This window comes from Ochotona curzoniae, unplaced genomic scaffold, assembly GCF_017591425.1.
Source record: "Ochotona curzoniae isolate NIBS_2020 unplaced genomic scaffold, NIBS_Ocur_1.0 contig_195, whole genome shotgun sequence".
Lineage (NCBI taxonomy): Eukaryota > Metazoa > Chordata > Mammalia > Lagomorpha > Ochotonidae > Ochotona > Ochotona curzoniae.
This window is the reverse complement of record NW_024465268.1, coordinates 38,887-65,519: the sequence shown is the minus strand read 5'-3', so window position 1 is coordinate 65,519 and position 26,633 is coordinate 38,887. Positions and strand designations below refer to the sequence as shown.

Below are 26,633 nucleotides of genomic sequence, written 5' to 3'. Positions count from 1 at the left end.
ACTTATTTACTAGAAAGTTTGACAGAGAAGAAAACACATTGATCCAAAGGGCTCGATTGGAATGGGAGAACAGTCACTTGTATTTCTTCCCTGCTGTAGATGTGCACATCACAAAGATCCAGACTGGACAGCACCAAGTGGCCCATCAGGCTCTGTGTTGGCCCTTCTCGCACTGGCACAGCACTACCCACCATGACTGGAGATTTACAGGAAAGTTTAAAATAACAGCTTCTTTGTTAGTTTGTTTAATGGCATCTTGAGAATCTGATATGTGGGTAAAAACCTCTTTTTTTCTTCTAAGATTTCATTTATTTTTATTGCAAAGTCAGATATACAAAGAGGAGGAAAGACAGAGGAAGATCTTCCAACCAATGATTCACTCCCCAAGTGACCACAATGTCCGGTGCTGTGCGATCCGGAACCAGGAGACAGGAACTTCCTCCAGGTCTCCCAAACTGGTGCAGGGTCTCAAGGCTTTGGACCATCCTTGACTGCCTTCCCAGGCCACAAGCAAGGAGCTGGATGGGAAGTGAGCTGCAGTGATTCGAACCTGATGCATTCAAGCTGAGGACTTCAGCTGCTAGGCCACTGCACAAGCCCCAAAATAACAACTTTTATACAATCCCTCTGAGTCTTTACTAATCCACCACCAGCATCACAACCACAACCTCCTGCCCATTCAGTGGCGAGTTCTGGGGTTTTAGGGCTATAAATCGCTGCCTAGGTACCTCCATGTTCAGCCCACTGTGCTTCTGGGTTGTGAATCAATCCTGAACACTCCCAATGACAGAGTAACTTTTCATTTGAAGGTAAGTGAGGGTGCTGAGACCTTGTAGTTTGGGGGAGAGTGATCAGATGAGCTTCATGGGGTCAGACTGATATACCAGCCTCCTTTAACTCCTGTGTAGAACTTGTTATCACAAAACAATGCTGACCACCTTACACCAGTCCATGCAAAAGCTAAGGCTGGGAGCTTGCCTAGTAGGACCAGATCCTAGCACCTGAAAGATTCATGGGTCAGGAGACAGGTCACATTAGGCAGGGCCATGACATGAACCAACAAATGAGAGAACCATTTCCAGGGATAGATTCTGTGGCAGAAGTGTAGGTCAAACCCGTGGAAATACTAGTCCCACTGGTTAGCTCAAGAGTTGGGGTGGTGATGGACTAAGATAGATAGGTGTGACCAAGGAGCCTGCCATCAATCACAGGTAAAGGAACCAACAACAGTCTGTGCTGGTAAAGGCAGCAGCACCCAAATGTGCATCCCAAATAGGGTGTGGGGTGTGCTGGGCTGCAATGTTCACCAGCTCATGCAAGGCCAAATGAAAGGCCAGACTATGCACCACACTGACCTAACACCCACTGGCATGTATGAGAACTGGGTCTGGGAGTGGGTCAAGTGGAGGAACTGGGAAACTCCCCTGGTGTGTCATAGCTCCTGCTGGTGAACACATGGTCCAGGCATGGGGGTTGTACAAGCTGGGCATAGTAGCTCCGATGGATGGCTAATGTGTGGGTTGGTAATGGAACAGGGTAGACCAGGCAGGGCTGAGCAAACCTTAGCTCACAAGAAAAACAGAAATCAGGATGGATCACAAGTAATGCTGAGCTAGGCTCTTACACCCACTGGGTCTGCATGAGCCAGGGATGCTAGGCCACAGCATCAAAGGCAAAGGCCAAGACAGGTGAGAGGTTATGCCAAGCTGAGTCAGAGCAACCACTGGCATGCACACAATTTATGGCTTGGAAAAGGGAGCTAAGGAGACACCCTAGCTGAGTTGGAGTTCCCACTGAGGAACACAGGGGCTGAAGTGAGTGCTACATTCTGATCTGATACAGCTGCAGTCTCCCTTGGCACAAGTGTGGACTGGGACTGGGCGTACAAAGCCAGGTCAGACTCCAAACACCATCTGATGTTCTGGAGGACCAGGGTAGCTGTGGGATGGACTAGGCTTGGTCTCAACCACCTCTGAGCCATGTGTGAGCTGTGTTTGCATATGGATGAGCCTTAGCTACGCTAAAACATCCACAAATAAGAACCAGAATGGGTTGAAGGCCAGTCAGGAAAGACCACTCCTCCTGCTAGGACAGGAGGTGGACTGAGAAGGACTGGCTCATGGACCCACCAGTATATGCAAAATCTGGCATTGGGAGAGGTTCTGATGAAGCAATCTGGGCAATTCCTCTGTCAGGACACAACCCTGCAGGTAAGTGCTATAAGCACAAAAGGAACAGCCCATACCAGGCCAGGGAAAGGTACCCATCAGCACACATTTGGCACAGGTCAGGTGTGGACCAGGCTGAACCAGTTCATATCACCGCTGATGAATCTGAGCAACAGAACAGTGTGGGTCAAACCAGTTATGGTCACAACACATACCAGTACACATTACAGCTGGAATTGAGGGTGGGCCAGGCCGGGCAGGCAACAACACATGCTAGCAAACACCGTAGTGAGGAGAGCCATGCCAGACTGGGCCACAGCACTAATAGGAACCAGAGAGGGGGTAAAGCTGGTAGGGGGAAGTGGAGGGTCCCCCTGCTGGAATATCTTACTCACTGGACAGCATGAGTTGATGCAAGGCAGGGCTATAACACCTGTGGGCCTCATGCGAGCCAGATCAGAGAAGATCCTGGCTTGATTGACTGTCCATACTGGGGCAAACATAAAGCAGAATGGGTGAGGGTTGGTAGGGCTTGACAACAGCATTAGATAACAGATTCTGGCACCAGTGGCTAATCTGTCAAGTTAAACTACAGAACCAACTGGAGAGTACACGATCCGAGAGTGGGAGTGATTTAGGAGGGAAATAGTGGCACCTACTCCCTCTTGGATTGCCACTCCCACTGGAGAGCATGAAAACCAGCACTGCAACAGGTGTGGCTAGACAGAACGGCACCCACCACCATGTGTGTAGCCTGGATAGTGGAGATGGTTAGGTTAAACTAGGCTTTTAATGTCCATTTGCATGTATGAGAGCTGAATTGGATATGGGACAGACTGAACTAATCTGCTGCACATACTGGTAAGCATGGGAACTAGGGCAGGGGATGGGTCTGATGGGGGTTACTGTGAAGGGGCTTCCACTTGTCTGCAGCTCCCACTGGTTTATCTGAGAGTCAAGTGTGTGTTGGGCAGAATCAGGATGGATTGCAACACCCATTGGGTCCAGGGCTGGAAACACAACCACACTAGCCATTGCAACCACCAGCTGATTGGGGCAGTGGACAGTACCCGGCCCTGTACTTGCAAGCACACACAAGAATCTAGTCCAGAATCACCTCAAAGTTTCTTTGGGGATTTCACCAATCAAACTGCCAGACTCAGAACCCTACCCATGAAGAGAAGTGCAGGTTCCATGGTATGCCCTGGAGTGTAAATGCCAGAGCCTAGCCTCCTCAGAGGCTCAGACGGAGCAGTGGAGGGCATAACCAGGCACACATGGAGGATATGGCAGTCTATCAGAACCTGCAGAGGATACCGTGCACCACAACAGAGGGCAAATCGAATCAATCAGCTACCCCAGCCATATTGTCAGTGAAAACTGGGCAAACGGAGATGCTAGGATGGACTATGTCAATCAGTGGATTCTGCAGCGACTTCATTGTGCTTAGAATGGAGAGATTGGGGCCTGGCGCCATGGCCTAGTGGGTAAGGTCCTCACCTTGAGCACTCTGGGATCCCATATGGTCACCCGTTCTAATCCAGGCAGGCTTCTTCCCATCCAGCTCCCTGCTTGTAGCCTGGGAAACCAGTCAAGGACAGCCCAAACCATTGGGACCCTGCACCCATGTGGGAGAACCGGAAGAGCTCCTGGCTCCCCCCATCAGACTGGTGCAGTACCGGCCATTGCGGTCACTTAGGGAGTGAATCATTTGATGGAAGATCTTCCTCTTTGTCTCTCCTCCTCTCTGTATAACCAGGTTTCTGATAAAAAATTAAATAAAATAATAAAAAATAAATAAATAGTTTTAAAAAGAAAAAAAAAAAAAGAATGGCTTGATTGGCAGCAATTCATAACTGTTGAACTATCAAAACCACTTGAACAGGACCCTCGGAGCATGCTCAGTGTTGAAGACCAGGATAGTTGGGAGGCTGATTGGGGCTTCTCCCTTTATCCCCCTCTTTACCCCAGATACAGAAAAAAAGAGAACGTGGAAATAATAGTCTTCCCCACTTTCCTGTAGCCTTTGAACCTTTATGCCCTAATTAACCATGTAAAGATTGTAAAAAAAAAAAAAAAAAAAAATGAGACACATATCCTTGCGGCTGCCAAGTGATCAGGCAGTGCGCTGACCGGCCCAGCCGCACGGCTCCATCTGGGACCCTCCTTTGCAGCCTGTGAGGGGCCGTCCCGGAGACCCCATGCCAATGGCTGCTCAAACATCAGGCTGGCCCCCAAAGGGACGCTCTCAGATTCCCCATCCAGGGGCCCTGTGTAGACCTGGAGCAGACACCCCCTCTTTCCCTTCATCATTTGCTTGTAGCACAGTGGCGATGGATGATGAGGACAGGAGATGCTTACTGGACGTGATTTGTGACCCCCAGACCCTCAATGACTTTCTACACGGATTCGAAAAGATCAACAGTGAAGACCTCCTGGACAATGCCATCGGGGTCCAGGGTGCCTTCTATGAAGGCCCGGAGCTGCACGTGCAGGAAGCTTCCAGTACCCATCTGAACCCAGAACCCAGGCAGCTGGCCCCCAGCGTATACTTGGACTTCCTAGAAGATGACATCCTGGGCTCGCCAGCCACCAGATGTGGGGCGGCAGGCAGTGGGGGTGCCGGAACAGCCCTGCGACATCCTCCAGCAAAGCCTGCAGGATGCCAATACCACCGAGCAGACCCTGGAGGCCGAGGCTGAGCTGGACCTGGGCCCATTCCAGCTACCCATGCTGCAGCTAGTAGACACTGGAGCCGGCCCTGCTGGGACTGCGGGTGTTACTGCCATGGCCACAGGATCCAGGTGCTCTTCCCTGGCAGCTCTGAGCTGCTGGGGCTGCAGGCCCACCCACCGTGCTGATGCACCAGGCCCTGGTGCCACCCCAGGATGTGGTCAACAGGGCCCTGAGTGTGCAGCCCGTGTACCTGGGCAATGTGACACTACAGCCCATTCTGGGCCTCCAGGGCCTGCCCAGGGCGGCCAGACTCGGCCTGGCACCCATCCAGGTGGTCGGCCAGCCTGTCATGGCACTGAACCCACCCACCCCGTGACACTGGCCTCTGCTGGCTTCTCCCTACAAGGGGCTGGCCTGGTCATCCAGAAGAACCTCCCAGCTGCCATGGCCACCACGCTCAATGGGAACTCGGTATTTGCCAATGCTGGGGCAATCAGGCCACAACTGGTAGGGCAATTTCAGTACAGCAACTGGAGGTGGCTCTGGGTCTCGGCATAGCACCACTGGTCCCAGCGCCCAATGTGATCCTGCAACGTACGCCCATGCCCATCCAGCCCAAGCCAGCAGGGGTGCTTTCCCCCAAGCTGTACCAACTGATACCTAAGCCCTTTGCACCCGCCAGTGCCACACTCACCATCCAGGGCAAGCCGGGCTCACTCACACCACAGCCCAAGGCACCGCAGAACCCGACCTTCGTGGCAGCTGGCAAGGCTGGCCAGAACGTGGTATTGTCAGGCTTCCCCATGCCCACCCTGCAGGCCAGCGTCTTCAGGTAGCCACTGGCCACTGCAACTGGGGCGGCGCCACTGCAGCCTCCAGGTGCCCTGAGCAAGCCCATGAGCATGCACCTGCTAAACCAGGGCAGCAGTATCGTCATCCCTGCCCAGCACAAGCTGTCCAGCCAGAACCAGTTCCTGCTGCTAGGCACCCCCACCGTCCAGCTCCCACAACCACTTTCCACCTTGCCAGCCAATGTGGGCGGCCAGATCCTGGCTGCTGCATCCCCTCACACACACGCACAGCTCATCGCCAACCCTATCCTCACAAACCAGAACTTGGTGACCCCGATGAGCCTGGGCCCTGTGCTGGCCCCGCCCTCGGGTGCACACAGTGCTGCCACACACATCCTCTCTGCTGCACTCATCCAGGTGGGCCAGCCCACGCTCTTCCAGATGCCCATGTTGCTGGTACCAGGCAGCCTGCTTGCACAGATCTAGCCTAGAGCCGCGGGCCCCACCACCACCACCACAGTCCTGCAGGGCATCACCCTGCCTCCCAGCACTGTGGCCATGCTCAACTCCCCCCTCCCCCCTTGGGCTGGTGCAGCCAGCAGCTCTTCCCACTGCTGCGGCTGCCTCCTCCACCACTACCACTAGGGAGGCGTGCTCACCATGCAGCCCACCCCACCAGCACCCCCTGCAGCCAGCACGCCACTGCCCCTGGGTCTCCAGCAGGCGCAGGTACAGAAGTCCCTCCAGGCCACTGCCCCACCTCAGGCCAACACCCCACAGCCCAGCCCAGGCCTGGCATCCAGCCTGGAGAACATGGTCCTTGGGCAGCCACTGCCCGCACCTACCCCGGCCATCCTCACTCAGGACTCCCCACAGATGTTCCTGCCACAGATCCCGGCAGCCACTCCACTGGCCCCACTCTCATCCCCCTTCCCAGCCCCAGAGCCTGTCCCATCCCCCCTCTGAGCCCATCCTGCACCCCTGTCCCCCACCCCAGGCCCCAACCACCCTGCCAGGCATCTTTGTTATCCAGAACCCCCTGGGCGTCCCCCAGGATGCCATCACCCCAGCTCCCACTGTCCCCATCCCCTGCCTCCTCTGCCAGCTGAGAGGCCACTGCCTCCCGCCCGCCACCCCATGCCGGCCTCCACAGTGCCTTTCTGTGAGACATCCACCAGGGTGCCTGGCCCCATGCCATTTGACTTCCAGCTTTAGTTCCCGCTGGTCAGGGACCCCACAAGTCTCCCACACCCCTGCTGAGCCTCCACCTGGTCCCTGAGCCTGTAGTACCTCTGCCACAACCCCCATGGACCTTCCAGATGGTGGCCCCCCCTTCCCAGCTCTGCCCAGCCTAAGGACCTGCTGGAGAGATTCCACCATGTACCTTCCGGAATCCTCCTCTAGCACAAAGCAGTTGGGGCCTCTGATGCCACCCCACAGGCCCTGGCCAGCCCCACGACCTTGGTGCTGGTCAGCGGCCAGGCCCCCTCCAGAACCTCCGCCACCCCCAAACATGCCCTTGCCCCAGCACCCATGGCCAACACAGGCCTCTCTCCTCTGTTCCCCATTTGCCAGCAACCACCCAGCCCTGAGTGTGACCAAGGGCCCTGTACCTTAACTACAGCTGAAGAAGGCCCCTACACTGCAACCCAGCAAGGAGGCCTGTTTCCTGGAGCATTTGCACAAACACCAAGGCTCCATGCTGCACACAGACTGCAAGACCGCCTCCCCTCCCTGCAGTGCCTGCTGCCCTACCACGTGTACCAGGGCGCCCTCCACTCCGCCAGTGACTACCACAAGGTGAACGAGGAATTTGAGGCCGTCTCCACCCAGCTACTGAAACGCACCCAGGCCATGCTCAATAAGTACCGACCCTTGCTCCTGGAGGAGTCTCAGAGAGTGAGCTTCTTGGTGGACATGGTCATGATTGACCAAATGTTCATTCAGGAGGAAAAGACCACCCTTGCCTTGGATAAACAGCTGGCCAAGGAGAAACCCAATGAGTACCTCTCTTCCTCGCGCCCTCGGCCTCCCGGTCCCTGCCTCTTCTGAGGGACATCGGCTGTTCAGTCATGGATCCACGTCATCTTCCTCCACCGCCTCCGCCCCGCCGCGGTCGCACCTGCCCACCAAGCTTGTGATCCGGCATGGCGGGGCTGGTGGGTCGCCGTCTGTGACTTGGGCGCAGACTTCCTCCTCCCTCTCCCCCTCCTCATGCCTCCTCCCTGGAAGCCAATGAGGATGAGCCCATGCCCTCCCGCAACCACCCGCCCATCAGGACCTATGAGGCGCGGAGCTCAAGCTCAAGATCAAACAGGCCTGGCTCAGCAAGGTGGTGCACAATATAGCGCTGGACCCCGCCTTTCCAATAAAAATAAAATAAATCTTAAAAAAAAAAAAAAGAAAAGAAAAGAAAACTGCCCCAGACCCTTAGGAAGAGCTTCACTGAGGACTGAGCTGGGGGCTCCAGACACTGCTTCTCAACTCAACACATGCCTTGACATAAAGAAAAAGGAAATCCTGCCCAACATGAAGGTCGAACTGTCCTGGGCACTCCCCCCTCCTCACTGCACAATGGGTTCCACTGTGAGTCCTAGTGTTCAAGGTCAGTGCTGCAGAGTGAGGACCCCAAGGTCCCCCTCCTGGCCCCCGCCCGCCCCGCGGCCTCAGGAGATGCTCTCACACACTCACCCTTCCCAGCTTCTCACCAGTCGGGGGTCCTGCACAGGCTCCTGCGGGGAGGGAGCTCACAGGGCAGCACTGGCTCAGCCACCTGCGCCTCTCCACCAGCACAACCAGCAACGCGGCTATGGTGGCGCCCACAACAACCTCCTGCCTGCTGCCACAGGGCTTCCTGGGCAGCGCTGATTGGACCGCTCCCACAGACACCTTGACAACGCAAGACATCACAATGCGCAGCCAATCAGAATCACAAAGGGAGGAGGGGCAGTGAGGTAGGATTCTGGAGGGAGGGGGAGTGAGGGGCGGGGCTTCACCTCAGGCAGGAAGTGGCCTCCTCTCTTGCAGCTTGAGCCTTCCAACAGCAGGGGCCGCTGTCGCCTCTCACATCAGTCCACCTGCTGGTGTCTCCTTCCCTCTCTGCCTCATGTTCAAGTCTGGAAATCCAGAAATGTAGGACAAGTGTCTGAGGATGCATCTTACCGAATGTTCAATAGTTTCTGGAACTTTTCTTCTTTATATTGCTGGTTGTTTTTCTCTATTAGTTCAATTCACTTTTTAAAGTGCAGATTACACATTCACAAATATGTGTAAGACGCAAAGCAACAAGAGGACTTGTCCAGATTCAATCTAGCAAAAGAAAACTTGCAGTGATATATGTAATTCATATTATATCTGTATTTTCCATTTTATGCACTAGATTTCCTATTTTATGAACTATATATGCATTTCTGTAACTCGGTTTCCACAATTTGTGACTTCCAGTTTTTGTTTTAAAACATCTTTTTAAGGGATATTTTTAAATTTTTGTAGGAAAGTCAGATATACAGAGAGGTGAGAGACAAAGAGGAAGGTCTTCCATCCACTAATTCACTCCCCAAGCAGCTGCAATGGGTGGTGCTGCACCAGTCTGAAGCCAGGAGCCCAGAGCTGCTTCCAGTTCTTCCACAGAGCTGTAGGGTTCCAAGGCTTTGGTCTGTCCTAAACTGAACTCCCATTCCACGACCAGATATCTGGATAGGAAATAAGGTTGTCGAGATTAGAACTGGTGCCCAAATGCAATCCCAGCATGTACAAGGCAAGGAATTAGGCCACTTAGCTACTGCGCTGGGCCCTGTTTAAAAATAATTTTTAAGTATTTCAGAAAATCTCAAGTTCTTATGAACGATTACATGTTTTATGAAGGACAATGTTTATATCCCAGAAATGAATTACTTGCAAAGCAGTGCTTCCTTAATGACTATTAATTAATTAATTTTAAAAGTGATTTGCATAGAGAAGCAGAGACAGAGAAATCATACCTGCTGGTTCCCTTCACAAGTGGACACAATGGCCAGAACTGAGTTGATCTGAAGTAAAGTGTTTCATCCAGATATTTTATGTGTGTGCAGGGTCTGAAGGCTTTGTACCATCCTTGATTGCTTTCCCGTGCCACAAGCAGGGAGCTCGATGAGAAGTGGAGCAGCTACATATGAATGGTGCACATATGGGTTTCCAGCACTTGTAAGCCAAGGATTTAGCCACTGAGCCATTATGCCAGACCCCTAATTTTTGCTAATTTTGTTAATAGATTGCCACAATAGCTAGTTTTCAGTATGTGCAAACACTCATTTGCAGCTATAAATCCATCCTCACCTTCTGTGAGTAGCCTTGGTAATTTTACTGGTGTTGGAAACCTAGAAAACAGTCTTTGCTCCTAGGTTAGGATCAGCTCAGCTCTGGCGTTGCAGTATTATACAATCTGGTCAATAATCAATATTTTCCTCCATCCTCCTTTCCTCTCTATTCACACTGTGCTAACCCGCTACTTCTCACATCTCACTCCCTTCACCCTCCTCTGTCTGAAGTTCCCTAGCTAGCTTTCCTCACTGAGAATCTGAGCGGCCACAACCACTTCTCCCCTCCTCTTCCCTCTTCCTCTGCTTGAAACTGCAGTTTTTCCAAGGTTTAAGCTTTTTATTTTCTTTTTTGTGTACTTCACCCACCCCTACCCCAATCCAGATGGATAGGGTACAGGATAAGCTAAGTAACATCTACTTACAAACAAACAAAACAAAACAAAATGTTACTTGCCAAACTTGTCAGTAACTTGGTATAACAGAGTCCTCCAAAAGTAATAAACATTCAACAAGATTTCTACACCTTAAATTTTCATTTAGGTCCCATCATGGAAGCCTAGCAGCTAAAGTTCTCAACTTGAAAGTGCCAGGATCCCATATGGGCACCAGTTCTAATCCCGGCAGTCCTGCTTCCTATACTGCTCCCTGCTTATGACATGGGAAAGCCGTGGAGGATGATGACCCAAAGTCTTGGGATCCTGCACCCACATGGGAGACCTGAAGGAAGTTCCTAGATCCTGGCTTTGGCTTGGCGCAACACTGGCCATTGTGGTCAGTTGGAGAGTGAACCATCAGACAGAAGCACTTCCTCTCTGTCTCTTCTCTTCTCTGTACAAATGACTTTGCTCTAAAAAATAAAATAAATCTTTAAAAAAATTATTTTTATTTACATGAAATAAATATTTTCTTTTGTTAATTATTATTTCATTTTATGACACAGTTTCATAGGCTCTGGGATTGCCCCAATCTCTCACCAAGCCTTCCCCCATATAGAATTCCTCCATATTGTTACAGCAGTACAGTTCATATCCAGTCATGATTCCATCATTGTGGGAAAGGGCCATGCTGAGAGTCCAGCATCCCATTGTCCAGATAAATTCAACAGTTTCATTGGGGTACCCTCCTTGGTCCAAAATAGAGCTGGCAGATTATCATCCCCTCCAATGAAAAGACACTACACAACTTCAACAACACGAAGAAACATGGAAATTCACAACATCATGATGTTAATTAACATGGTATTGAGTGACCAATTTGTTAGAAATTGCAAGTTCTTAACCACATACTGTAACTACTTCATTGACATCTAAATTTTAATATATACACAATGAGTTGCTATAAGCCTTAAATGGATATGTGGTATGATTCAGCTGTCTCTTGTTTATTTTCATTTTTATTTTTAGCAGCTTATAGTATTCAAGAGTGATTTTTACTGAACTTCACAAATTTTAGGATAGTCCAAACAAGCTTGTTGACCTCAGAGTTTTTGGCTTATGAGGACACCCCAATTCCCTGTGATCTCCTTGGCGGTTGGCATATAGTCTTTGGTGCCCATACTGATACATCTTGGTGATGTACCGGGAGTCTCTGGGGTTAGGATACAAGCCTCCTCCTGTCCTCCTGTTCCACTCTGGGGTCCCCTCCTGCTCTGTGCATATGACCTCCTGTTAAGAGTTTGTCAGGATCGCTCTTGGATCCTACTATATATCTTTGTACTTTTTGCTAATGTCAAATGCAGATTTGAGTGTGGAGTCTATAAATTACCTGTTACAATCTTGATAGATTATATATAACTTCTACCTCACACATTCTAAGAAGGTGGAAGATTTCTCTGCTCTCCTGATCCATTGTGGATTAATGACATATTAAAGGCATAAAGGGTATTAAAGGCATATTGAGCTTTTTAGTTCTTTATCTATATGAATATATCTACATATATATGAATAGATATATACTTAATTTTGAATATTTGAATTATGTGTTACAATTTCACATAGACTGGGATTTCCCCCCAAAGTCCCACCCCATGACAGATTTTCCTGATTTTACTACAGTGGTATAATTCTTCATGAGGAATTATAATTTCATCAGTCTCTTATTTAAGTGTACACAAACATTGCTGGAACAGACAAATGCAGACAGTACAGTATCCCATTGTCTACACTTGTCCAACAGTTTCTTTAGGAATCCATCTTTCATCTGGATGCATGGATCAATGTTGCATTATATCCCCACATCTGGATATGGTAGACCCATCACTATATGTTTCCATAATTGAGAAACCATGAAACAAGGTCAACAACTGGTATAAGCTAGAACAGCAGCCTCAGAAACAACAACAAAATACAGCTCCATGAGAAAAACATGCCACTGAGTAACCAACACATGGGTGATAATAAAGAGATACAAAAGTATCTTGGGAAAAATGATGCCACCATATAGTCCATGATCCAGCAATGAATTTGAAAAAGAAAAGAGAGTATTTTTGCTGGGATTCCATATGGGCACCAATTCTAATCCCAACCACTCCACTTCCCATCCAGCTCCCTGCTTGTGGCCTGGGAAAGCAGTTAGGATGGTCCAAAACCTTAGGACCCTGCAACCATGTGGGGTAGACCTGGAGGAAGATCCTGGATCCTGGCTTCAGATCTGCATAGCATTGGCCATTGTGCTCATTTGGGGAGTGAATCATCGGACAGAAGATCTTCCTCTCTGTCTCTCCTTCTCTCTTTATATCCTACTTTGCAATAAAGATAAATAAATTTTTTAAAAAGAGAGTATTTGAAATAAATAAAACTGAAAAAAAAAACTTCAAAACACATAAGTTGCAGCCCAAACAAAACAAAACAAAAATAAGTATCATCGGATCATTGAAGTTAAACATTCTACACTGGTTTCCTTATATAAGAGAGAACATATGGTATTTGTTGTTTTGTGACTGACTCATTTCACTGAGTATAATGGTCTCTAGTTGGGACCATCTAGCTGTAAATATTATAATTTTATTGTTCTTAATAGCTGAATAATATTCCATGGATTAGATGCACCAGTTTCTTTGACCACTCTTCTTTGGATGCACATCTAGATTGTTTCCATGTCTTTGCTATTGTAGCTTGAGCTACTGGAAATAGGATTACAGATCCCCTTCTCATATGCAAATTTCATTTCTATTGGGTATATTCCTAGCAGCAGTGGGATAGGTGGGTCATATGGCAGATTTATTTGCATTTCTCCAAGCACTCTTCTTACTGATTTCCACAGTGCTTGTATTAGCCTTCACTCCCACCAGCAGTGAAGGAGGGTGCCTTTCTCCCCAGGATTGGCCAGCCCCAGCTTGTCTTCATCTCCTGAGCTCCCCATGTGAACCCAAGCTCCCACCTTGCTACTGCAAGGGCTGATCTGTGGCTGCCTCTGGATCCCTGGTTGTCCTTTGAGTCCAGATCACAATCCAAACCACAGTGGCTTCTGGGTTTTCTGTTCCCTAAACACCGCTCAGCCGCCGTCGCCTCTTCCCTGTGTCCAACAGTTCTCCAAGTACCTCCCTGCTGACTTCCGAGTCGCTAACTTTTTTTGTAATCTGATCTCTGTTCCTTACCTTATCTAATAATTTTCTGTCATCTCAAACATGTCTACGTCCTTTGCCGACCAGTGAGATTTTCTAAATGTAAACTTCAGAATTCCTAGCCTCTTGTGCCCTAACAACGTTTGTGCCTGATTAAATACAACTCTTTTTTTTTTTTTTAAGATTTTGTTTATTTTTATTTGCAGAATCAGGTATACAGAAAGGAGGTGAGACAGAGAGGAAGCTGTCCTATGATTCATTCTCCAAGTGATCGCAAAGGCTGGTGCTTGCCGAAACGGAACCAATCCAAAACCAGAAACTTCCTCCAGGTCTCCCACAGGGGTGCAGGGTCCCAAGGCTTTCCCAGTCCTCAAGCAGGGAGCTGGATGGGAAACAGGGCTCCCAGGATTAGAACCAGCGCTCGGACGGTTGTCTATTATCTTTTTCAAAAAAGTATCAGGAGTTGTAAAGGCAGAGAAGAGAGTGTTTGCAAAAGGGGGAAAGTAGTTTGCAGCCTCTTTAAGGACTGAGGGAACAAGAAGAGGGGAGACAGAAAGGCAGAAAGAAGTTTGAGTCTGGGGCTTAAGCCTTTCTGAAAAAAAATAATAATCACAACAACAACAATAATAATAATAATCGCAGTTGGCTGCGGCATCGGAGGAAAGCACTGCTTTTTTGATCCTGATTCCAGTTTGCTTCTCTCTCTGCCACCTCTGTTCCCTTCCTCCCCAAACTGCTCTCCTCCACTTGGTCTCCTCTCAGAAACCCCGCAATCCCCAGTCACCCCAAGGCAGCCCGCCCTTCCTCCACCTCCTCCTAGGACCCCTTCCCCCGCTGCCCTCGTCCCGCCCCCGAGGTCCTGGCTGCAGTGAGGGTCACTGGCTTCCAGCGGGCCAGGCCCACACTCACAGCACCCACATGTACAACAGATGGAGAAGGAGCTCAAGCCCCTGGGCCAGCAGCCGAATTTGGGGAGCCGCTGCAGCGATGGCAACCCCACGGTGGCAAAGGCAGCCAGCGGCAACCAAAACGCCAATGATCGGCTTCATGGTGTGCTCCCGTGGGCAGCGTCAGCGTCGCAAGATCGCCCAGGAGAACCCCAAGATGCACAACATTGAGATCAGCAATCGCCTGGGCCCCGAGTGGAAACTTATCTGGAAATGGCAAAACAGCTGTTCATCGCTGAGGCCAAGCGCCTGAGGGTGCTGCACAAGAAGTAGCATCTGGATTATAAATATCAGCCATGGCAAAAAAAAAAAAAAAACAAGACACTGGTGAAGAAGGATAAGTACACGCAGTCCGGTGGGCTGCTGGCTCCTCGCAGCAACAGCATGTTCAGCGGGCTCGGGTGGGCGCTGGCCTGGGCGCGGGCGTGAACCAGGGCGTGGACCGCTACCCTCACATGAAGGGCTGCAGCAAAGGCAGGTACAAGGCGATGCAGGATCAGCTGGACTGCCTGCAGTACCTGGGCCTCAACGTGCATGGCGCAGTTCAGATGCAGCCCATGCACCGCTAAGACGTGAGCATGTTGTGGTACAACTCCATGACCAGCTTGCAGACCTGCATGAACAGCTTTCCCTTCTACAGCATGTCCTACTCTCAGCAGGGCACCCCCGGCATGGCGCTCGGCTCCATGGGCTCCGTGGTCAAGTCCAAGGCCAGCTCCAGCCCCTCCGTGCTTATCACTTCCTCACACTCTAGGGCTCCCTGCCAGGCCGGGGACCTCCAGATCATGATCAGCGTGCACCTCCCCAGCACCCAGGTGACAGAGCCCTCGGTCCCCAGCAGTCTGCAGATGTTGCAGCACTACCAGAGCGAGCCGGTGCCCGGCACGGCCATTAACCGCATACTGCCCCTCTCGCACATGTGAGGGGGCCCTCTGACAGCGGACTGGAGAAGGACTGGGGATGGGAGGGGAGGTTGGGGGGTGATAATGGGGTGGCGCGTAGGAGGAAAGACATTTTCAGAGGAAAAGGAAACAAACAAAAATCCCAGGAAATGGAAGGGGTGCAAAAGTAGAGAGTGAGAAGGAAGCATGACGAAAAAAAAAAAAAATGACAGGCGCATGCAACAAAAATCCTGGTGTGCCAACAAAGAAGAACATTTCATTGCTCACAGCAAATGGCGGCTTCAGAGGAGACCACCCATCTCTTCTAAGCTCAACGCAAAACCTGCTCCGCCAACGAGAGAACTTTTTAAAACATGTAGAGATGCTGGACTTCTTTGCAGGGGATGGGAGGAGGGAACTATTTTTGTACAGAGAAATAATCCGGGCGTGTGTGGGTGGGCTGGGGAGGGCTGGTGGGAATGGACCTTGTATAAAAACGAAGGAACAGAAAACTGCACACAACATTTTTTTTTAATTAAACGTTAATATATAGAGAGGAGGAGAGACAGAGGAAGATCATCCATCTGATGATTCCCTCCCAAAGTGAGCACCATGACTGGAGCTGAGCCAATCTAATGCCAGGAGCATGAGCTCTTCTGAGACTCCCATGAAGCTGCAGGATCCCAAGACTAGGCTGATGACCCCTGCACCTCTAGGCTTCTTGCTGCTCCAGGCTCAGACCCACTCTGCCCAAGACACCAACGCACCTGCCCCACTGCTCCACTTGCTGCTGTAGAACCAGGTGGGCACTACCAGCCACTTGGCACCCCCAACGCGCTGCTCATAGACCAAACAGCATGCGGACCTTGCCCTGCCAAGAAGCTCATCAAGGACTGGTCAGAGTAGCTGGCATCTCCTGGGCCTCCAGTCCGCCAGATGTCGGCTCTGGTAACAATCTTGACCCCCCCCCTTGACCCGCCCCACATTCCCAGCTTGCCTGAAGCCACTCAGAGTTCAGGTGGGCTCAACTGGTGCTACACATGCCTCTAACCCAACCTCACCATTGCCCCACCGCTGATCTAGGGTCAGGCCTGTTCAGACAGCATTCATGGCCCTGAGCATGCACTCCATCTGCTCCAGGACCACATCATTCCAGCTGCCTAAGCCAGTGTACCCCCTCAGTCCTAGCTCAAAAACCACTCAGCCCCGCATGCTGCTTGGTCGGTATCCCCATGTGCCCCCAGTACCTACACCATGTGTTTCAGAGCCAATGGGTCATGGCAGTAAGCCCAGAGCCTAAGGAACCCACTGGCTGCTATTCCAGGGACAAGCTGGAGAAGCCAGTGCACTGTTCACCCCCTCTCTGCCTAATATCTGCTTCACAGCCAAGACATCCTGGCCAGTGTGTCTGCTCCTACAACCTGTAGTCCTCCATTTCAGAGCCACGTTAAATTGCATGGGCGGAAGGAGGTGGCGAAGGGCTGCTTTAACATAACACCTCCCGTTGCCCCACTTGCCCATCCACGGCCAGGTTTCGTTACACAACCTGGGCTCCACCCCAGGAGCACTGCCACACTGTCCACTGTCTGCATCTTGAGAGCGAGTCAGGCTTAGCCAATAATCTCACTCCTTCAGCAGGCAGTGTGCTTGCCAGCTGCTCCAGGGCTAGGCCCCTTCTGCCGGTGACCCTGCAGCCCCAGCATGCACAGCTTGAGTCCCCTGCCACACAATATGCCCACTCTGCCACCTCACCTGACCCTCCAGTGTCATTTTCCACACCCCTGGCCTGCCTGGAAGCTCATTCAGGGCCAGAAGGGCTTGGCCCCACAAAACTCATTTCTAGCCTGCCCACCCCCATAGCCTTCCCACTGCTGCAGGACAAAGCAGGCTCATGTGGTAGAGAAATCATCATGAAACACTGCAACAACCTATTTCCTGTCTTGAAGAAATGTTCATGTGGACAACTCTAGTTTGCAAAGCAGGGTTTATTTAAGAAGACAAAGGAAGGTAGCCTGCCCTAGCAGCAGCAGGGACTCCAAGGGAGGAAAGACCTGAGGAAATGATGGAAATTGTGTCCATTAAGCACCATCTCAGGGAGGGGTTGACATGAGTCACCCCAAGGGCAGAGAGAAAGAAAATTATTTGCAATGGGCAATAATGTCTGCTGCAGCGACCAGAACTAAAACGCTGAAATCTGTGTCTTCCTTCTCCCAATGTTGTAGGGTAGGCAGCTAACTCAGGGCCACCAGCTTAGAAGCCACACTCCACCCCACCACCTAGATGTTCCCTCCTGTCCACCTGTGATGCTCACCTATCTGGAACCTGAGAGGGGACGATATTGCATTGTTGTTGACCCTGTCCTCACAAGCCCCCACAATGGCCCCTGATAGCAAGATGGGGACTTCCTCTCGTAGTCACGTGCTTCCATTGCTCTGACACTCTGACTCTTGTTCTCCCCAGCACATGGTTGGTCTCAAGTCTCCAGGTGGCCCCTGTGCATGGCCCCCATATGTGTGTATTCCTCACAATCTGGTTACTGCTTGGGTGGGACAGGAAAGATGTTAATTCTAAGATGCTTTGTATTTCTAATTTGTGTACTTTCCAGAGTTCCAGGCGAGGTGAGGCCTAGCAGTAATGGAATGTGGCCAGAGAAGCCAGGGAAAGGTAGATGTCTGCAGTCTGAGCCTCTCTGTTTTTTTTTTTTTTTCCTTTGAAATTCTTTTGTTTTTATCACAAAGTCAGATAGACAGAGAGAATGAGAGACAGAGGAAGATCCTCTGTCTGATGATTCACTCCCCAAGTGACTGCAATGGCTGGTGTTGCACTGATCTGAAGCCAGGGGCCAGTAACTTTCTCCAGTCTCCCACATGGGTGCATGGTCCCAAGGCTTTCTCAGGCCACAAGCAGGGAGCTTGATGGGACGCTGGGTTGACGGGATTAGAACCAGTGCCCAGATGGGATCCTTAAGCATTGAAGGTGAGTACTTTAGTGGCTAGGCCACCTCGCAGGGCCCTCTCCATTGCATTTGGAGCTTTTTGGATCCAAGTGTTTTCATATCTGACAGACTCTCTACTAAATATATATACACCTGTAAAGAGAGGTTGAGAGGAATGTATGCATATTACGTGAGAATATTAGTGACATTATAAGCTTTCTTTTGTTTTTATTGTAAAGTCAGATCGACAGAAAGAAGGAGAGATAAATATCTTCCATCCACTGGTTCAATCTCCAAGCGGCAGCCAAAGCTGAGCCAATCTGAAGCCAGGATCCAGGAGCCTCTTCCTGGTCTGCCACATGAGTGCAGAGTTTCAAGGCTTTTGTCCAACTGCTATTGCTTCCTAAGGCCACAAGCAGAAAGCTGGAAGGTAAGTAGAGCTGCTGGCACACACACTGGCAACCATATTGGATCCCAGGCATGCCAGGCTAGGGTTTAGGCCTTTTTGTTTGGTCCAAGCTGGTATCTTTGATTCAGGATATTTACCATCAATCACTTTGATGTTGTTTATTTCACCATTAAGATTTTCAGGAAACTTAACTTATCATTTGATCATTTTCTTAACTGACTAAGACTTTTTGCAACAATTATCTTTGTTGATGATGTTAATGGCCTCAATGCTTTGCTGATATATCCCCGATTTTGCAATCGTGGGTAACCCAGCTGATGGAAAATCTCTTTACCTCTGTTACCATGCCTTTCAAATCAATCAATCTGCCATGCCTTCAGTGGAGGGTCCCTTATCACTGTACTGTGACCTACAGGAAGGTGTACGTTCCCATCAGCATGGCGTTATCAGACAGAAAGGAGTATGCAGCTGGTCCTGGGTCAAACCCTGTGCTGGATCACAGCAGGCTGTGGGATGAAATCACACAGGAAATGGCACCAGGAGTCCATCTTGCAAGCAGCAACACAGTAAGGGTGATGAGTCTCCACATCCAGCCACACAAAGAGACAGAAAAGGCAGGGGCCACAGATCAAAACAGAGGAAAGTACCCACAGGGAAGCAGGACCCTACCTAAGCAGCTATGAGGATAGGAAAGAGGAGATGGGAAGTGGATAGAGGGAAGCAGCAGTGTTCCTGGAAGGTTCCAGCCCCTGATCCCAGAGTAGGGGGTGGAAGCCGGATCTACCCCTGGAAGATCCCAGCCCCCAATATGTCTCTGAGTAGCAGGTGTGGTGGATGTGGGAGATGCATGGAGGTCGCAGGGTGAACAGAGCTGGCTCTGGAGTGACAGGCAGGTGAGTGGTCTGAAGTAGACACTGTGTCACTGGCACATTCTGCCTGGTCCTGGAGCATGAGGCAGGGCAGTGGGCAGGCTAGATGTGAGGGGACCACAGCCATGCTCCCAGTCTTGGAGTGGATTGCATGGGTGTTGGTGGCTGATAGAGTGCACACAGCACAGGTCTGGCCTGGAGCAGCAGTGGACTGGGTACCAGCTAAGTCAGTCTAGCCCTGGAACAGATTGCAGATTGTCTGGGAATGTGGGGTGGAGTGGATGTGGGATGCACTAATGTTATTGAGCTGGCCTGGCTCTGCAGTGAGCGGCTGTCGGTCAAATGTAGAGGTGCCACTGCCCAAACTGCCTTGGCTCTGTAACAACAGCTGCAGCCACTGCCATGGGCTGGGCAGGCTAGAAACCTAGGGTGGAGAGCACAGCCAGCCAGTCCTGGTAGGAATGATCAGGGTGGGGTGGGAGTGCTGGTTATGCCACTGTCACAGAAGAAACCACAGGTGGGCCAGCAGTCTGCTTTGTGTGCTGGGTGATTGAGTGACTGAGTGAGTGTGCCTGGCTCAGGGGAACATGCCATGATGCAAATCAACTGGCTAGATGTGCTGGGGTGCCAGGTTTGAGGCCCTGGAGGGGCATCAGATGGCATTGAGTGCTGGGGCAGTTTTGGTGAGGAACATGGCTTGCTGAGCACACCTGGACTTGGAGAGAATGGCAGGTGGGCCTGGGCCTGAGGTTGTCATCGAAGTCATTCTGGTTCTGTAATAGCAAGCGGGCCAGCAGGGCAGTTGTGCTGGGTGTGTGGGGATGCTGGAAGGGCCTGTGTGGCCCTGAAGCAGGTGGTGCAGGGCAGGTGGACTGGGGGCATGGGGAAGTTGCCCTGACCCTGGAGCAGACTCATGGGAGCTTGGTGCTAGAAGCACTGGCAGGAATTCTAGAGGCATGTGGGCACAGCACAAGCGGGCCTGGAACTTCAGAAAGAGTGTGGTGCCTACAGGACCGAGTGCTTGTATGCTGGCCCAAATGGCCTGTCCTGGCCTTGGAACAGTAGGCATATTATCATGGCTGATAGTCAGAGGCGCAGGGTGCTAAGGGGGTTGGCAGCTGAGCAGTCCCTGTCTGGAACTGGCTTTGGGACAGCAGCTGTCAGAGATAGCAGATTCCTGGCTGAGCCAGCCTGGCCTTGAGCTGCTAATGGGTGAGATGGACAGGGAAGCTACAGGCATGTGTGGGGTTAATGAGATAGTGGCAGAGCCTTCTGAAACCTGAATGGTTTGACAAGTAGGCTGGGAGCATTGAAAGTGACTTCTGGGCTCATCTGACCTGGAAGCAACAAGGCAGGTCATCAGGATGGGCATGTTGTAGAGCCTGTTACTCTAGCCAAGCCAGTCTGTCCCTGGAGTGGCAGGCAGAGCCACTTGCCTGCTGCAGCAACCAAGGTGGGAATGCTAGAGGTGCTGTGGGTCCAGGGAGAGTGAGGCTAGCCCTGAGGACCAAGATGTAGGGGAGGGGTAGTAGGGTCACTGGCAGAGCCAGCTTAGACCTGAAGCAGCAAACAGGGCAGTAGAGGGGATTTCTTTGTGGATGTGGATGGTGTGCAGAGTTGGCCTAGGCCTCAAGTAGCAAGAAGGGCTGGAGGGCCAGGTGTTAGAAGGTTGTGGATGCTCTTACACCTGGCCTGGTCCTATAGCCAACAGCAGGTAGGCTCGGAGACACGGTGTGCACCACCTGAACTGGTGTGGTCCCTAAATGACAAACAGGATGATGGGCATGCTCAATGAAAGGAGAGGCAGGTCTAGCCTGCCTGGCCCTGGAAAAAGCAGAGGGCGGTTGTGGACATGAAGGCACTGGAGTAGTGTGTGAGGAGTCAGACTGGATCTCCTGGTCCCTGGTAAAATGATCCTTTAAAATGTGAGAAAAGGGTCTTCTACTATTTCCACATCCTTCCTGTTCCCTTCCTCTGGGGAGGGAACACAGGGATAGAATCAGCATATTAATCATCCCTCACAGCTGTTGCCATATGAAATGTAGTGAGATGTGGCTCACACTAACCTCATCTCTGGGTCACTGTCAGAGGAACTGTGCTTCAGCTTTCAGCTTATCTCCAGGATGGTGTTGTGGGTTGCAAGCAAGATCACGCCAGACAAGTCTAAGGTGTATTAAGGAGTCTTTGTTAATCAAGTTTGGTGATAACAGGGCCCAGTAGAAATTAACAAGTGCCAAGTCCATGTGACAATTCACTCTGAATGGAAACCCCAAGAAATAGAAATGGTCATTACCCTGAAGTCTTTCTGTTCATCTGAAGACCTATGTCCCAGCTTCCCCAGAAATATAAGTTACCCTAAGAGACATAAAGCAAACAACCTGTACAGACTTACAAGGCTGCAGACATTCTCATTTCCCTGCCTTCTCAGCCCAAATTCCATTACTGCTAGGCCTCACATCTCTTGTAACCCTGGAAAGTACACAAATTAGAAATACAAAGTTTCTTAGAATGAACATCTTTATTGCCCCACCCAAACTGTGAACAGAAGGTGAGAAATACACACATACAGGGCCATTCCCAGGGGCTACCTGTCCTCAGAAGCTGTCTGCTGGAATCCAGAGAACAAACAGGTACTGGGGAGGCCAAGAGTCAGAGTGTTAGAGCAATGGAAGCAGGTGACCAAGAGAGTGAGCCCCTTCCTATCATGGGCTTCATTGGGGTTTGTGAGGTGGGTTGTTACACAACAATGCAATACCTCCCCCTCTCAGGTTCCAGGTGATGATAGGGGAGTGTCACAGGTGGGCAGAAGGGAAAGCCTAGATGGTGTGGGGGGTGTGTCTTCAAAGCTGGTGACACTGAACTGGCTGTCTACCCCACAACATTGGGAGAAGGAAGCCGCAAGTCTCACCCTCTTTTTTTCTGGGTGAGGTGATAGACATTACTGCCCGTTGTGAATAAGGTTCTTTCTCTCTGCCCTTGGGATGATTCATGTGAACCCCTCCCTGAGACGGTGCATAAAAAACAGCATTTCCACTATTTTCTGATGTGTTTCCTCCCTTGGGGCCCATCCTGCACTATGGCAGCAGCAATTTTCCTTCTTCTTATTAAATAAATCCTGCTTTTCCAACTTTAGTTTTCTGCATGAAAATTGTATCATGTGAGACAAGAAATGAGGTTTTTGCTGCAGTGTTTTGCTTCAAATTCCTTGCAACTCTAGCCCACCTTGCCCTGTGGCAGCGGAAATGCCACAGTGGCAGGCAGGCAGGCTAGAGGTGAGTGTTGGAGCTGCCCACCCAGCCTGGCCCTGGAGGAGCTTGCAGAATAGCTATGGATGTGGGAAATGTCATTGGAAGGTCAGGTAGCATCTGGTAAGGTGACAGGGTGGACGTGTTGTGAGCAGGGGACTCAAGTCATACAGGCTGGGGCTGGCAGGGGCTGGGTGGCCAGCAGAAGGAACCCAGCATGAGGACACAGGATCACTGGCTGAGCCCTACTGGCTCTCAGCAGCGGATGGTAGACAGTGTGACAGTGTGCTTGGGCTAGAGGTGCACTGGCGCTGGCTCACCAAGCCTGGCCCTGGATGGGCAAGTTGGGAAACAGAGGGAGCGTGTTAAAGGCACACCCTTTCCCCAGCACAATTAGGCTCTGAAGTGGATGACTACAGTGCTATGGCAGCAGGGACACTGGCCAGGATGACTTGGCTATGAAGTAGATGGTGGGAGGACAGCAGTTGTAGAGTGTAACAGCTTGTCTGGCCTGGCCCTGGAAAATGCAGCTGGTGTGTGCATTTTTTCCTTGGCTTGTTGTCATAATTCCTTGTCCCTGGAGCACCCTGTGCATGCCTGGCATGCATGTGGGTACCAGCTAAGCCCTCTTGGCCCAGGAGTGTACAGCAGGCCCAGGAGTGGACAGTGGGCCAGGTGGAGTTGCTGTTCAAGCACACCTGGCCCTGGAGTGCCTGGCAGGCAGGTTGCAGCTGATGGGTTCCGTCCCCAGCTGGGTTTTGCTGTGGCAATCAGGGCAGCATGGCCCTGGAAGAGAATGTGGATCAAAGAGGCAGAACGGCTAACAGGGCACAGTCTGAATTAGTAGCTGGCACAGTGGGAGGACTGAGGGCACATGGCATGCTGTCTGATAGGCCCAGGCCCAGGGGAAGGTTGCAGGGTGTGTGATGCTGGCTGAACCTGGTTAACCCTGTAACAAACAGTGAGTGGGGCTGCGTGGCCTGCATGCTAGGGGTGCTGAGCAGGATGCACTGGCCTATGCAGCTTGGAGCACATGGCCCTAGAGGGGCTGGCGTGAGTGCTGGGGCCCATGAAGCAACCTCTGAATACGCCTAGCCTTAGAACCTCAGGAGGGGGCTGTGGAGGAAGAAGGCGTAGAAGGGTGTCAGATACCAGCTGAGTCCACCTGACCCTGGAGTGACTTGCAGGCAAGCCAGGAACAAGGGGTTAGAGGGTGCATTCTTAGTGAAGTAAACAGCAGGCAACCTGGGGGCACGGGGGATGTCAGCTGAATTAGCAGGTCCTTTCAGCAGCGGTGTAAGAGCTGCCTGTGCAGGGCAAGCTCCTGGAGTGGCAAGTGGGCGAGCAGCCTGCTGGGGGCGCTGGATGGCTGGCAGAGCCCACCTGATTCTGCTGCATCAAGTAGAGTAGCCTGCCATGTGTTTGTGTGTGTGTGTGTGTGTGTGTGTGTGTATGTATGGGGGGGTGGGGGTGGATTGCAGGCACAGTGTGCCTGAACCTTGAGCAGTGGGCATAGTGGGAGGGTTAAAGGAGCGGGGATCATCGACCTTGTCCTTGAAGCTCTGGAGCACTGGGCAAGTGGGTTAACGGAGCGTGGGTTCCATCTACACTGGCCTGAACCTGGAGTGCCATCCTGTCAGGCACTAGAGGTACAGGGTGAGCGGGAACCACTAACTGATTCTCTCTGCCTTCAAGACACTTGTGGAATAGAAGACCAGGTGGACTGCAGGTTATGGGTCTCTCTCCAAGTAGGCCTGTCCCTACATCAGGGGACAGGGCAGGAGTGCTAGAAGCAGTGTATGCGGGTGGGCAGATCTTGCCCTGGAATGCAGGCAGAGTGCCAAGCAGGAGGGCTGAGGCAGCCAGGCTCCACCCTGGAGCAACTGGCATAGTGATGAGACCTGGGGAGGCCAGTGGCCTGCCCAGCATACCCAATCTGGGAGTGGCTGTTGGGAGAGTGGTTGTGTGAGTGAACAGGTTCGTGGCCCTGGCCACCTGACACTAGATCTGCAAACTGGGTGGGCTTGCTACAGGTTCACAGGGGAAGAGGGAAGCGGGGCATGTAGCAAAGACCGCTGGGGCCTGGAGCTCAAGGCATGTCCACGGGGTGCACCTATTCTGGAGGCAGGTTGACTGTGGCCAAGCTGACCTGGCCGAAGAGTAGATTATGGGTTGTCAGGATGGGCTGAGAAGCGGTGCTTCTGATACTGCCAGAGCCATCGTGGCCCAAGATGGGGTCGCCAGCGGTCGTGAGCCTCTAGGGCAGTGGCTGAAACCACCTGGCCCTGGTGCAGATGGCTTGTGGCAAGCGGCATGCTAGAGGCTTACAGTGCTCCAGCACAGCCCAGCTGGCCCTGGAAGGGCTGACATGTGGGTTAGGGTCGTTGGGGAAGCAGGAACAAACTCACGAGACTGGAGTGGCACATAGGACAGGCAACCAAGAGGTGAAGGGCCTGGAAGCTGAGCAGGCCTGCAGATTCAGTGGTTTTCATTAACATTGGTGTGGTCCAGGGGACATCAGCCAGCAGGACAGTGGCACTGGCAGAGACAGCCATGTTCCAAAAAAGGGGCAGAGGCTGTTCTGAGGAAATCATTTATTAGACAGCTGCTTATCATTACCTTGACAAAGGAACTGATTATAAGCGTCCTAATAAAGTGTGAGGTTTTTGTCTGGGGCAAGTTCCCTTAAAAAAAAAACAAAACAAAAACAAAAGAAGTACCAAGTTCATATAGGATCCTGGTGCATGTAAGGTAAAGAATTTTGTCACTAGGCTACCGCACCAGGTCTCAATACTTGCCTCTTAAACATTGTTTTGAATGTGCAATGAAAAAACTTAAACAGAGACAGGAAATTATATGCATAGTTGTGACCTTTTACACAGCAGAACTGTCAATGTACATCAATGACTCATTTGTGCAAAACCAAACTGAAACTGATGAGAGAATCAGGCGAGATTTCTGGGTAGCAGATCAATACAATCAGGCTGGTATTACTAATAAGAAACAGATAAGAAACAGTATGAAAACAAAAAAAAAAAAAAAGAAAAATGAGATCTAAAATATAAATTAACAATAAATTTTCAAATATCTCAGCTCTGTATTTTAAGGTGTCAAATGAACTAACAGCAAAAAGCGAGCAAAAAGAAGAAAATTCTCAGAATCAATTGAACATTAAATATAGAGTACCTCTAGATTATTGTCCCGCATTTGCTTTTCCAGACTTGAATGGGATCCTGAAGGAGAGGCCAGGAGGTGGACTGATGTGAGTGGCGACAGCGGCCCCTGCTGTTGGAAGGCTCAAGCTGCAAGAGAGGAGGCCACTTCCTGCCTGAGGTGAAGCCCCGCCCCTCACTCCCCCTCCCTCCAGAATCCTACCTAACTGCCCCTCCACCCTCTGTGATTCTGATTGGCTGCGCATTGTGACGTCATGCGTAGTCAAGGTGTGTGGGAGTGGTCCAATGAGGCGCGCCCAGGAAGCCCTGTGGCAGCAGGCAGGAGGTTGTTGTGGGCGCCGCCATAACCTCGTTGCTGGTTGTGCTGGTGGAGAGGCGCAGGTGGCTGAGCCAGTGCTGCCCTGTGAGCTCCCTCCCCGCAGGAGCCTGTGCAGGACCCCCGACTGGTGAGAAGCTGGGAAGGGTGAGTGTGTGAGAGCATCTCCTGAGGCCGCGGGGCGGGCGGGGGCCAGGAGGGGGACCTTGGGGTCCTCACTCTGCAGCACTGACCTTGAACACTAGGACTCACAGTGGAACCCATTGTGCAGTGAGGAGGGGGGAGTGCCCAGGGACACAGTTCGACCTTCATGTTGGCCATGATTTCTTTTTTGTTTATTTAAACTTTTTTGTTGATGGGCAT

The 26,633-nt window shown here is 51.2% G+C and overlaps 2 pseudogenes; both read left to right on the top strand.

Annotated features, from left to right (window-relative positions):
* The first annotated feature begins 4,501 nt into the window (after window positions 1–4,501).
* LOC121149365 lies at window positions 4,502–14,534 on the top strand (annotated as a pseudogene).
* On the top strand, window positions 14,531–15,365 carry LOC121149358 (annotated as a pseudogene).
* The last annotated feature ends 11,268 nt before the right edge of the window (window positions 15,366–26,633 follow it).